At 50.9% G+C, this 12442-nt stretch overlaps 1 protein-coding gene across 1 annotated transcript in view; it reads right to left on the bottom strand.

Annotated features, from left to right (window-relative positions):
• The window catches only part of LOC120990077 (perlwapin-like), a 52844-nt gene that overhangs the window by 26738 nt on the left and 13664 nt on the right, over nucleotides 1-12442 (bottom strand). The window lies entirely within an intron of this gene.

Below are 12442 nucleotides of genomic sequence, written 5' to 3'. Positions count from 1 at the left end.
ACACAAGAGGACCAAGCAAGGAACTGAAGCCACAGACCTCCTATATATATGAGCTAGGCATCCAGCTCCTCCCAGGGGAAGGAGGAGCCGCAGGGTGGAAGGCTACAAGAAACCCAGGACCCAAGATGGCCACCAGCACATGTCAAACGAAGGAGAGCAGCAAGCAGGTAAGACCATGACAGTACCTCCCCCTCAAGGGCCCCTCCTCCGCGAAGCACAAAACGGTTTCTGAGGGAAGCGTGCGTGGAAGGCTCGGAGCAAGGCAGGAGCATGGACATCTGCGGAGGGAACCCAGGAACGCTCCTCTGGACCATAACCACGCCAATGGACCAAAAACTGCAACCGACCGCGGACCAGGCGTGAGTCCAGGATATTGCTCACCTCATATTCCTCACGATTGCCCACTTGGACCGGACGAGGCCGAGGAACCGAGGAAGTGAAACGATTACACACCAGTGGCTTCAACAGGGAGACATGAAACACGTTGGAGATCCGCATGCCAGGAGGAAGCGCAAGGGCATAGGCTACCGGGTTTACCCTGCGAAGCACTCGGAAGGGACCAACAAAGCGAGGCGCCAGCTTGGGAGTGGGCACTCGAAGGTTGAGGTTGCGGGTGGACAACCATACACGGTCTCCGACCTGGTAGGAAGGAGCAGGCGCTCGTCTGCGATCAGCCTGGAATCTCTGGCGCTGCGCAGAGACCTCAAGGGACTTCTGGATCTGTACCCAAGAAGCACGTAGGACGGAAAGGTGATCCTCCCCAGCCGGAATATCCTGGGGAGAGAATACCTCCGGTAACACGGCAGGTTGGAACCCATAATTGGCCATGAAGGGAGACGTCCCAGAGGAAGAGTTCACCGCCGTGTTCCTGGCAAACTCAGCCCAAGGCAGGAGGTCAACCCAATTGTCTTGGTGATCGGAGACATAGCAACGAAGGAATTGCTCCAAGGCCTGATTGGATCGTTCTGCGGCCCCATTGGACTGAGGGTGGTAGGCCGAGGAGAAGGAGAGATGAATCCCCAACTGGGAGCAAAAGGCGCGCCAGAACCTGGACACAAACTGACTCCCCCGATCCGACACAATCTCCTTAGGCAAACCGTGCAACCGGAAGACCTCCCTGGCAAAAATCGTGGCCAACTCTTGTGCAGAGGGTAACTTCTTGAGAGGAACACAGTGGCACATTTTGGAAAACCGATCCACAATCATGAGAATGACCGTATGGCCTCGGGATGCAGGGAGGTCCACAATGAAATCCATCCCCAGGTGTGACCATGGGCGCTCCCCGGTGGCTATGGGTTGCAGAAGGCCCAACGGAAGGTGCCGAGGGGACTTACTCTGGGCACAAACGGAGCATGCCGCTACATATGCGGCGATGTCGGAACGTAGGGAAGGCCACCAGAACAGACGTGAAACAGCCCAGGACAGCTGATTCTTTCCAGGATGCCCCGCGGTCTTGGAGTTATGGTAGGTTCGCAACAACCGAGTGCGCAACTCCTCAGGCACAAAACATCTGCCGTTGGGTCTCCCAGAGGGAGCACCAGATTGAGCCGCCAAAATCTGCTCACCCAGGGGAGAGGTCAGGCTGGTGCGAATGGCGGCCAGGATCTGATTCGGAGGTATGACCGAAGTCGGAATCGACTCCTCCCTGGACAGCTCGGAGTACTGCCGTGATAAGGCATCCGCCCTGATGTTCTTGGAACCGGGTAGGTAGGAGACCACGTAATTAAAACGTGACAAGAACAGAGCCCATCTGGCCTGACGTGGTGTCAATCTCTTGGCCTCAGAAAGGTAGGTCAGATTCTTGTGGTCCGTCAGGATGAGAACCGGAACCACCGAACCCTCGAGCAAGTGCCTCCATTCTTTAAGGGCCTGCACGATGGCCAATAACTCCCTGTCACCAATCTGATAGTTGCACTCCGCGGAAGACAGTTTCCGGGAGTAAAACCCACAAGGAAGCAGAGGACCCTCTGGTGTTCTACGCTGAGACAGAAGGGCGCCTACTCCCGTCTCAGACGCGTCCACCTCGAGGACAAAGGGCAACCCAGGGTTGGGATGCGACAGAATCGGAGCCGACACAAAGGCGGACTTTAGGGCCTCAAAAGCTCGGATGGCCTCGAGCGGCCAGACCTGGGAATTACTGCCCTTCCTGGTCAGATCCGTGAGAGGCTTGGCCAGCATGGAAAAGTCCCTGATGAACTTCCGATAATAATTGGCGAAGCCCAAAAAGCGCTGCAGGGAACGAAGACCACTGGGCTGGGGCCACTGTAAGACAGCCGAAACCTTCTCAGGATCCATGGAGAACCCCTCAGCGGAAATGATGTAACCTAAGAAGGTTACCTGGGATCGGTGAAATTCGCATTTCTCAAGCTTACCGAACAGCTTGTTCTCTCGTAACCGTTGCAACACTCGTCTGACATCCAGAATGTGGGCCTCCATGGATTCAGAATATACCAAGATGTCATCCAAATAGACTACCACACACTGCTGCAACAGGTCACGGAAAACATCGTTGATGAATTCCTGAAAGACTGCGGGCGCATTGCACAACCCAAAGGGCATAACCAAGGATTCGTAATGACCGGTCCTGGTGTTAAACGCGGTCTTCCACTCATCGCCCGCCTTGATCCTTACCAGGTTATATGCCGCCCTCAGGTCGAGTTTGGTAAAGACCGTGGCCCCTTTAAGGCGATCGAACAGCTCGGAGATCAAGGGTATCGGGTAAGCGTTCTTGATCGTGATGCGATTGAGACCCCTGTAATCGATGCAAGGCCTCAACTCACCGCCCTTCTTTTTCACAAAGAAAAATCCAGCCCCTGCCGGGGACGAAGATTTGCGAATGTGTCCGCGTGAAAGCGCCTCCCTCACGTACTCCTCCATGGCCTCATTCTCCGCTACCGACAGTGGATAGACTTTGCCACGAGGAGGAACGGCACCAGATTGTAACTCTATGGCACAATCGTATGGGCGGTGCGGAGGTAGGGCAACCGCGCGCACCTTATCGAATACATCCCGGTACTCCTCGTATTCAGGAGGCAACAGAGAGTCCGAGGAAGTACACAGCAACTTGACAGACCCATGGATGCAACTAGCCCCACACTGCGGTGACCACGAGAGGATCTCGACCGATCTCCAATCGAAAGTCGGATTATGCTTCTGGAGCCAGGGGTACCCCAAGACCACCGAGTAGTGTGGAGACGAAATAACCTGGAGGCAGACCGACTCTCTGTGAACGGCACCAATGGCTATTCCCACTGGAAGGGTCTCATGAGTCACGTGTGGCGGCAGAAGGGGTCTGCCGTCTATCGCCTCAAGAGCCAGTGGGGAACCTCGAGCCTGCAGAGGAATGGAATTGGCGGCAGCGAACACACTATCAATGAACAAACCACCAGCACCAGAGTCCACCAACGCCTGGGTCGTCACCGAGCCCCCGACCCAGGAAAGGACAACAGTGATCAGTGGTTTGTCAACACGGGAAACCGGGGACGAGGAGACTCCACCCAAGATCTGCCCCCGACAGGATCTCAGGGTACGAGCGTTTCCCGGACGGTTCGGACATGCCAACCGAAAATGCCCACCGAGACCACAGTACATGCATCGGCCCTCGCGTCTCCGGAGTGCCCTCTCCCCCTCGGACAGGCGAGCAAACCCCAGCTGCATGGGTTCACCCCCAGACAAGTCATCCCCAGGAGGCGTGGGAGGAGAGGGAGGCACGGGTGGGACAGCAAACGTAGGCACCAATCTGTTAGAAGACCTCCGCAGGTTCTCCTTAAAGGAAGGTCTCTCCCTGAGTCTGGTGTCAATCAAAATCAGGAAAGAAATAAGAGACTCGAGCTCAACTGGTAGGTCCTTAGCTGCAACCTCATCCTTCAAGGCATCCGAGAGACCATGAGAGAAAGCAGCGACCAGAGCCTCATTATTCCAGCCCACCTCTGCTGCCAGGGTACGAAACTCAATGGCGTATTCAGCTACGGATCGTGAACCCTGTCTGATGGACATAAGGAGCTTCGCAGCAGAGGCAGCACGAGCCGGCACATCGAATACCTTCCGAAGAGAAGCAACAAAACCGGAAAACTCGGCAACCACCGGATTGTTGTTCTCCCATAAAGGGCTGGCCCAGGCCAAGGCCTTGTCCGAGAGCAGCGAGATCAAGAAGCCCACCTTTGATCTCTCAGTAGGAAAGGCATGTGGCAGCAACTCGAAATAAATGCCCACCTGGTTAAGGAAACCTCGGCACTGAGTTGGCTCTCCCCCAAAGCGCTGTGGAAGAGGGGCAGAACCGGTCATACCCCGAAACACCGCAGGCGCAACAACAGGTGTCGGGGTAGACTCTGGCGCAACAACCGGAGCGGCAGTAGGAGCGAGCCCAGGAGCGACAACCGACCCATCGGCAACGGGAGCGAAATGAGCCGTGCGTTCAAGCAGGGTTTGCAACGCCACAGCGAACCGACCCAACAGGTGATCCTGCTGATCAAGTCTGGCAACCAGCGTGGGTAGCGAGGATGGCCCTGTACCGTCAGAATTCATGGCTTGGTCCTAATGTCACGGAACCATGAACCAGACGTACAACAAGAGATAAGTGAAAATAAGAAGGCTTTATTAAAAATAAAGCTGTAAAGCAAAAAGTCCAAACGGATGGTGAAACCGAGCAGAGTCTTTGCGAAGCCAGAGGTCAGGAACCAGAAGGGTAGTCAGACGAAGCCAGGATCAGGAACCAGCAGGGTAGTCAGACGAAGCCAGGATCAGGAACCAGCAGGGTAGTCAGACGAAGCCAGGATCAGGAACCAGCAGGGTAGTCAGACGAGGCCAGGATCAGGAACCAGAAGCAGCAGCAGTCTTAGAAGCATGTGAACACAAGAGGACCAAGCAAGGAACTGAAGCCACAGACCTCCTATATATATGAGCTAGGCATCCAGCTCCTCCCAGGGGAAGGAGGAGCCGCAGGGTGGAAGGCTACAAGAAACCCAGGACCCAAGATGGCCACCAGCACATGTCAAACGAAGGAGAGCAGCAAGCAGGTAAGACCATGACATGATCTGACTAATGGAGCTCTGAATCATGACCTATCAGGTTCTGATACTGGGACTCTGTACTCTATTTTAACCCCTTCCTGGCCAGATACCATTGCCAGTGATAGGTTTTCACTCCCTAGCTGTACTCCCAGTTCTGTTCTGTGTGTGTTTGGATTGCTTATTGGATTGACCTCGACTTGCCTTTGACCACTCTCTGTACTGTGTTTCCTATCTGGTTATGACTTCAGCTTGGCTATTCTGACTACCCTCCGTAGTCTGATTGAACCCATTTCTGTACGACCGTCTTTGTGTAGTTTATTTTCTGTGTGTGTGTCAGTCCTGCACCTAGCAGAGTAGGGACTAGGCGGTAGAGATGAGCAAATTTCTCCAAAATTCGATTTGGAGGGTTTGCCCAATTTCCTAAAAAGATTCAATTCGATCCAAATTTATTCAGACGACTTGCTTTAAAAAATATCTATTTCCTGGCTGCAGAGAGCCTACATTGAGGTGTAGTACACTGGGCATTGCAGAAACATGCATAGGAAGGCCACTGTGCTAGTGAAACAGTACTGTAAGTCAGTATGACACGCAGATGACAGGCGTCACTCTTAATCACTTCACACTTCACTTATTTGGTCAGTTATGGGTCCAAAACTGACCAAATAACTCAAGTGTGAATTTAGCCTTACAGGTCAATGTTATCACCACGTATGAAGAACTGTGCATGGCCCAAAATTATACAATAGAGTGAAAGAGCTCACTCTTTTTACACCATCGTCAGCTGATTCCACATAGATTTCTACAGAACCTTTTCTGTTACACAATGAAACAAGTAGTGCCCCCATGACCGAGTGGAGAGGGTGGCAACAGCATGAGGAGTCAACACAGTGGTCCAGTAATAGAGTGGTGAGGGAGGCAACAGCATTATGAGTCAACACAGTGGCCCAGTTACAGAGTGGGGAGGTGGCAAATGCAAGAGGAGTCAACACAATGGTCAGTGAGGGTGGGAATCACATAAGGAATCGCATGAGGAGGCAACACAGTGGCTAAGTTACATTATGGGGAGGGTGGCAACCGCATGAGGAGTCAACACAGTTGCCCAGTGACAGAGTGGGGAGGTGGCAACAGCATTTGAAGTCAACACAGTGGTCAGTCACAGAGAGGTGAGGTGGCAATTGCTTGAGGAGTCAACACAGTGACTCAGTAACAGAATGGTGAGGGTGGGAATCGCATGTGGAATTGCATGAGTCGTCAACACAGTGGCCCAGTCACAGAGTGGTGACTTTGGGAATCGCATGAGGAATCGCATGAGTCATCAACACAGTGGCCCAGTCACAGAGTGGTGAGGGTGGGAATTGCACGAGGAGTCAACACAGTGGCCCAGTCACAGAGTGGTGAAGGTGGGAATCGCATGAGGAATTGCATGAGAAGTCAACACAGTGGCCCAGTCACAGAGTAGGCCATGCTGATGTCCTCCGGCGGCTTGATGAAAAATTCCCACACCGTCGAGTATGGCATTTTCCCTCCACCACTCAGTGCGGACTGCCTGCTACCGCTGCCTCCATTAACCCGTGCACTGCTACTTCTTTCCGGATAGGTAGGCTCCTGCTTAGCAGGTGGTCCACCCCGGGCACGTTTGGCTACAGATCTCAGCTGCTGCCTCACGCACAAGCTGCCACCATCTTCTCCTGATGATGCTGAAGCCCCCTCTTCACTCGGCTCCTATGTGCAATCAGCTACATCATCATTATCCACTACTGTCTGCACATCACTGATGTCACCCTCACCAGTCTCAGGGCCACGTGCCTGATCGCTTGCAACACCAGCTCCCACGCGACTCTCATCGTGGCTACTTGCCCACCTACCAGAGGAAGCAGCCAATGTCTCCTCCTCACCTGTCTGTCGGACATATTGTACTGTAACATTAACTGCCAGGGCAAAAGGGCAATTGTGTCAGGCCGCAATTTCGCACCAACTCCGCAACTACTTATTGACGCATCGAATAAAGTGCAAAAGAATTTGAGCACACTAAAAGTGTTTAAAGAAGTGTTCTGCTTCGGCGAACGGCGGCCTTGGCAGCGTTATCTTTTCTCGGACTTAATGGTGTGCTCATCTCTAGTATATATTTTCTTTTTTTTGTAATCCAGAGGAGAGTGCTTTCTTCACCCATGCAGCATGCCAGACTTTTACCCCAGAATAAAGGAAGAATGGAAGTAGTTATATATCAACTAAATACACCCCAAAACTGTTTGTATCAAACAGCACTTTCAGTACAGAAGCAAGGGTAAATGGAAGTAGTTATATATCAACTAAATAGACCCCAAAACTGGTTGTATCAGACTGTACTTTCACCCCAGAAGCTAGGATGAATGGAAGTACTTTTATATATCAAATAAATACACCCCAATACTGTTTGTATCAGGCCGCAAATTCACCCCAGAAGAAAAGAAGAATGGAAGTAGTTATATATCAACTAAATACACCCCAAAACTTTTTGTATCAGACCGCATTTTCAGTACAAAATTAAGGGTGAATGGAAGTAGTTATACACTGCTCAAAAAAATAAAGGGAACACCTAAACAACACAATGTAACTCCAAGTCAATCACACTTCTGTGAAATCAAACTGTCCACTTAGGAAGCAACACTGAGTGACAATCAATTTCACATGCTGTTGTGCAAATGGGATAGACAACAGGTGGAAATTATAGGCAATTAGCAAGACACCCCCAATAATGGAGTGGTTCTGCAGGTGGTAACCACAGACCACTTCTCAGTTCCTATGCTTCCAGGCTGATGTTTTGGTCACTTTTGAATGCTGGCGGTGCTTTCACTCTAGTGGTAGCATGAGACGGAGTCTACAACCCACACAAGTGGCTCAGGTAGTGCAGCTTATCCAGGATGGCACATCAATGCGAGCTGTGGCAAGAAGGTTTGCTGTGTCTGTCAGCGTAGTGTCCAGAGCATGGAGGCGCTACCAGGAGACAGGCCAGTACATCAGGAGACGTGGAGGAGGCCGTAGGAGGGAAACAACCCAGCAGCAGGACCGCTACCTCCGCCTTTGTGCAAGGAGGAACAGGAGGAGCACTGCCAGAGCCCTGCAAAATGACCTCCAGCAGGCCACAAATGTGCATGTGTCTGCTCAAACGGTCAGAAACAGACTCCATGAGGGTGATATGAGGGCCCGACGTCCACAGGTGGGGGTTGTGCTTACAGCCCAACACCGTGCAGGACGTTTGGCATTTGCCAGAGAACACCAAGATTGGCAAATTCGCCACTGGCGCCCTGTGCTCTTCACAGATGAAAGCAGATTCACACTGAGCACATGTGACAGACGTGACAGAGTCTGGAGACGCCGTGGAGAACGTTCTGCTGCCTGCAACATCCTCCAGCATGACCGGTTTGGCATTGGGTCAGTAATCTTGTGGGGTGGCATTTCTTTGGAGGGCCACACAGCCCTCCATGTGCTCGCCAGAGGTAGCCTGACTGCCATTAGGTACCAAGATGAGATCCTCAGACCCCTTGTGAGACCAAATGCTGGTGCGTTTGGCCCTGGGTTCCTCCTAATGCAAGACAATGCTAGACCTCATGTGGCTGGAGTGTGTCAGCAGTTCCTGCAAGACGAAGGAATTGATGCTATGGACTGGCCCGCCCGTTCCCCAGACCTGAATCCAATTGAGCACATCTGGGACATCATGTCTCGCTCTATCCACTAACGTCACGTTGCACCACAGACTGTCCAGGAGTTGACAGATGCTTTAGTCCAGGCCTGGGAGGAGATCCCTCAGGAGACCGTCCGCCACCTCATCAGGAGCATGCACAGGCGTTGTAGGGAGGTCATACAGGCACGTGGAGGCCACACACACACTACTGAGCCTCATTTTGACTTGTTTTAAGGACATTACATCAAAGTTGGATCAGCCTGTAGTGTGTTTTTCCACTTTAATTTTGAGTGTGACTCCAAATCCAGACCTCCATGGGTTGAAAAATTTGATTTCCATTTTTTTATTTTTGTGTGATTTTGTTGTCAGCACATTCAACTATGTAAAGAACAAAGTATTTCAGAAGAATATTTAATTAATTCAGATCTAGGATGTGTTATTTTTGTGTTCCCTTTATTTTTTTGAGCAGTGTATATCAACTACAGTAAATACACCCCAAAACTGGTTGTATCAGACTGCACTTTCAACCGAATAACAGAAGCTAAGATTACTGGAATTACTGATATATCAAATAATTCAAACAACCTGAAATCTGTAGTAATAGGTCACTTTTAGTAACCCCAATTAGTGCAGCAAGGTGTAATAGCATAGCTCCTATTACCCAGGCTTTACACTCTCCTATTGGTCACTGCTTTCTCTCTACAGTGTGGATAATGCCTCCCTATCCGTTCCCTACACTATGAATAATCTTTCCCTGAACTGCTCAATAGTTGGGGTGAAATAGCATTCTAAGGCTACTTTCACACTAGCGTTCAGAGCGGGTCCGTCTGATGTTTCATCAGACGGATCCGCTCCTATAATGCAGACGTTTGTACCCGTTCAGAACGGATCCGTCTGCATTATAACTTAGAAAAATTTCTAAGTGTGAAAGTAGCCTGAACGGATCCGTCCAGACTTTACATTGAAAGTCAATGGGGGCGGATCCGTTTGAAGATTGAGCCATATAGTGTCATCTTCAAACGGATCCGTCCCCATTGACTTACATTGTAAGTCTGGACGGATCCGCTCGCCTTCGCACGGCCAGGCGGACACCCGAACGCTGCAAGCAGCGTTCAGGTGTCCGCCTGCTGAGCGGAGCGGAGGCTGAACGCCGCCAGACTGATGCATTCTGAGCGGATCCGCGTCCACTCAGAATGCATTAGGGCTGGACGGATGCGTTCGGGGCCGCTTGTGAGCCCCTTCAAACGGAGCTCACAAGCGGAGCCCCGAACGCTAGTGTGAAAGTAGCCTAATTCTGCTGCTTTAGGGTGTCCATATTGTTTTATACATAAGTAATTCCACTAGACCTTGATTAAGTAATCGGGGAGAAAAAGAGGTCTGATACTGCTGCTTTTGGGGTGTCCACATTGTTTTTTATACATAAGTAATTCCACTAGGCCTTGATTCTGTAATAGATGCGAAATAGCGGTCTGATACTACTGCTATTGGGGTGTCCACATTGTGTTATACATAAGTAATTCCACCAGGCCGTGATTCTGTTATTGGGGTGAAGTAGCGGTCTGATAATACTGCTATTGGGGTGTTTACATTGTTCTATACATAAGTAATTCCACCAGGCCTTGATTATGTAATTGGGGTGAAATAGAGCTCTAGTTTTACAGTTTCTTGTTTTCCCACCTTGTTTTATAGCTAAGTAATTCCATTAGGCCTTGATTCTGTCATTGGAGTGAAAAAGCGGTGTAATACTACTGCTATCTTATGTACAGTTACTGTTACTGTACAGTATGTCCGAAAGACAGGTACCAGGGCCTTCCAAGGGAACTGGCAGTGGCAAAAATGTTTATAGAGCTGGCAGAAGTAGCAGCAGAAGAAGGAAGGGGGGGAGGATTGTAGCAGCAGGCCAGAGCTGCCAGTGTCACCCAGTGGTCGTGTTTTGACCATCAACCCAGCTGTCCTTGAATGGTTGACTCAGTCTTCATTATCATCTCAATTGACAAAAGACACCCACAGCGAGCAGTCAGTGGGTTCCTCTGACAACATGATTAGTTGGCATGGCCCAGGAACAAGCTCTGTGCCCCTACCTATCCTGAACCTGTCTCTTTCTTTTTCTGTTCCTTTTGCTCAGGAAGTATTGTATGCTGCTGGCTCTGCTCCGCTTTTCTTCAAGGAAGAGCTTATTGAGGACAGTCAGCATCTACTGCCCAGCCAAGATTTGGAGGAGAGATCTGCTGCTTCCTCCTGTAGGTAGATAAGGTAGCAACAATGAGAGTCGCGTGGAAGCAGATGGAGGCACGAGGCCATGAGAATGGTGCGGGTGACATCAGTGACGTGCAGACAGTAGTGGATGATGATGATGAAGCTGATGGCACATGGGAATCGGGTGAAGAGGGGGCTTCATCATCATCATTAAGGGATGAGAATGGCAGATTTTGCGTGAGACAGCAGCTGAGCCAGCAGGTTGCAAGCATGGCCATGAGTTAGCAGGGTGGCAGCAGTGTGAGATCTGGAGCCAAACTTGCCAGGGGTAGACCGTCTGCTACTCAAGAGCCTACCTGTCTCTAAACAACTAGCCATGTACGTGTTTATAGAGGCAGCGTCAGGCAGTCAACACACAGTGTTGGGGGTAAAATGCCATACTCGCCTGTGTGGGAATTTTTTATCAAGTTACCGGAGGACATCAGCACAGCCGTAAGTAGAATCTGTGGGCAGAAGGTGAAGTGTGGCCAGGGTGCCAATATTGGCACCATGGCCCTGCATCAACAAATAGAGTGTCACCATAAAGTGGCCTGGGAAAACCATGGCGCTAATGCTGTGGTACAGCCTGAGGTATCTCCCAGCGGCCTGCAACCCTTTTCTAGCAGTCAAGACTCCACCACCTCAGCAGAAGGTAGCTGTGTTTTCTTCCCATCATCTACTGGTCCTGATTAGAGATGAGCGAATCGAAGCTGATGAAGTGGAATTCGGTCTGAATTTCAGGAATTATTTGATTTGCATCTAATCCGAAAAAATGCGATTTGTTACCACGAAACGTGAGGAAATTCGGATTAGATGCGAATCAAATAATTCCTGAGCGAATCAAATAATTCTATGTGTTGATGCAGGGCCATGGTGCCAATATTGCCGAGCCGAGGTGGAGAGTCCCAAGCCGTCATTTCTTTGCAAAAAAGGCAGTACCAGCCCTGCACACACATGTAAAACAGAAGGGCCAGTCCTTGAGCCTGTCGGTGTCTGCCAAAGTGCACAGCAGCGCCGACGTGTGGAGCTGTAACTACGGTCAGGGACAATACATGTCCTTTACGTCCCACTGGGCGAATGTGGTTCCTGCACAGCCACACCAGCAACTTGGCCAGGTGATGAAGCTTCCGCCTCCACGTTCTCACGCCGTTGGTCCTGCGACAATGTCCGCCTCTGCCTCCTCAACCTACACCATGTCCTCAGCCTCCACTCCACAGTGCCCCTCCAGCATACCACATGTGCAGGGCACGGCAGTGTCACGCTGTTCTGCACCTCGTTTCCCTGCGCGAACTGAGTCACACAGGGGAGGAACTGCTCCGTGTCCTTCATCAAGAAATCGAATCCTGACTTTCTCTACTACAACTCAAAATCGGAACCATGGTGACTGACATCAAGGAGTGCTGAGCCATGCGCCCTGCATGGCACACATGTTCAATCTGGTTGTCAAGTGGTTCCTGGAGTCTTCCACCCATCTGCAAGACATCCTAAAAATGGCCAGGAAACTGTACATGCACTTCAGCCACTCGTACACCGCAAA

This window comes from Bufo bufo, chromosome 2, assembly GCF_905171765.1.
Source record: "Bufo bufo chromosome 2, aBufBuf1.1, whole genome shotgun sequence".
NCBI lineage: Eukaryota > Metazoa > Chordata > Amphibia > Anura > Bufonidae > Bufo > Bufo bufo.
This window is presented reverse-complemented; position numbering and strand designations above follow the sequence as displayed.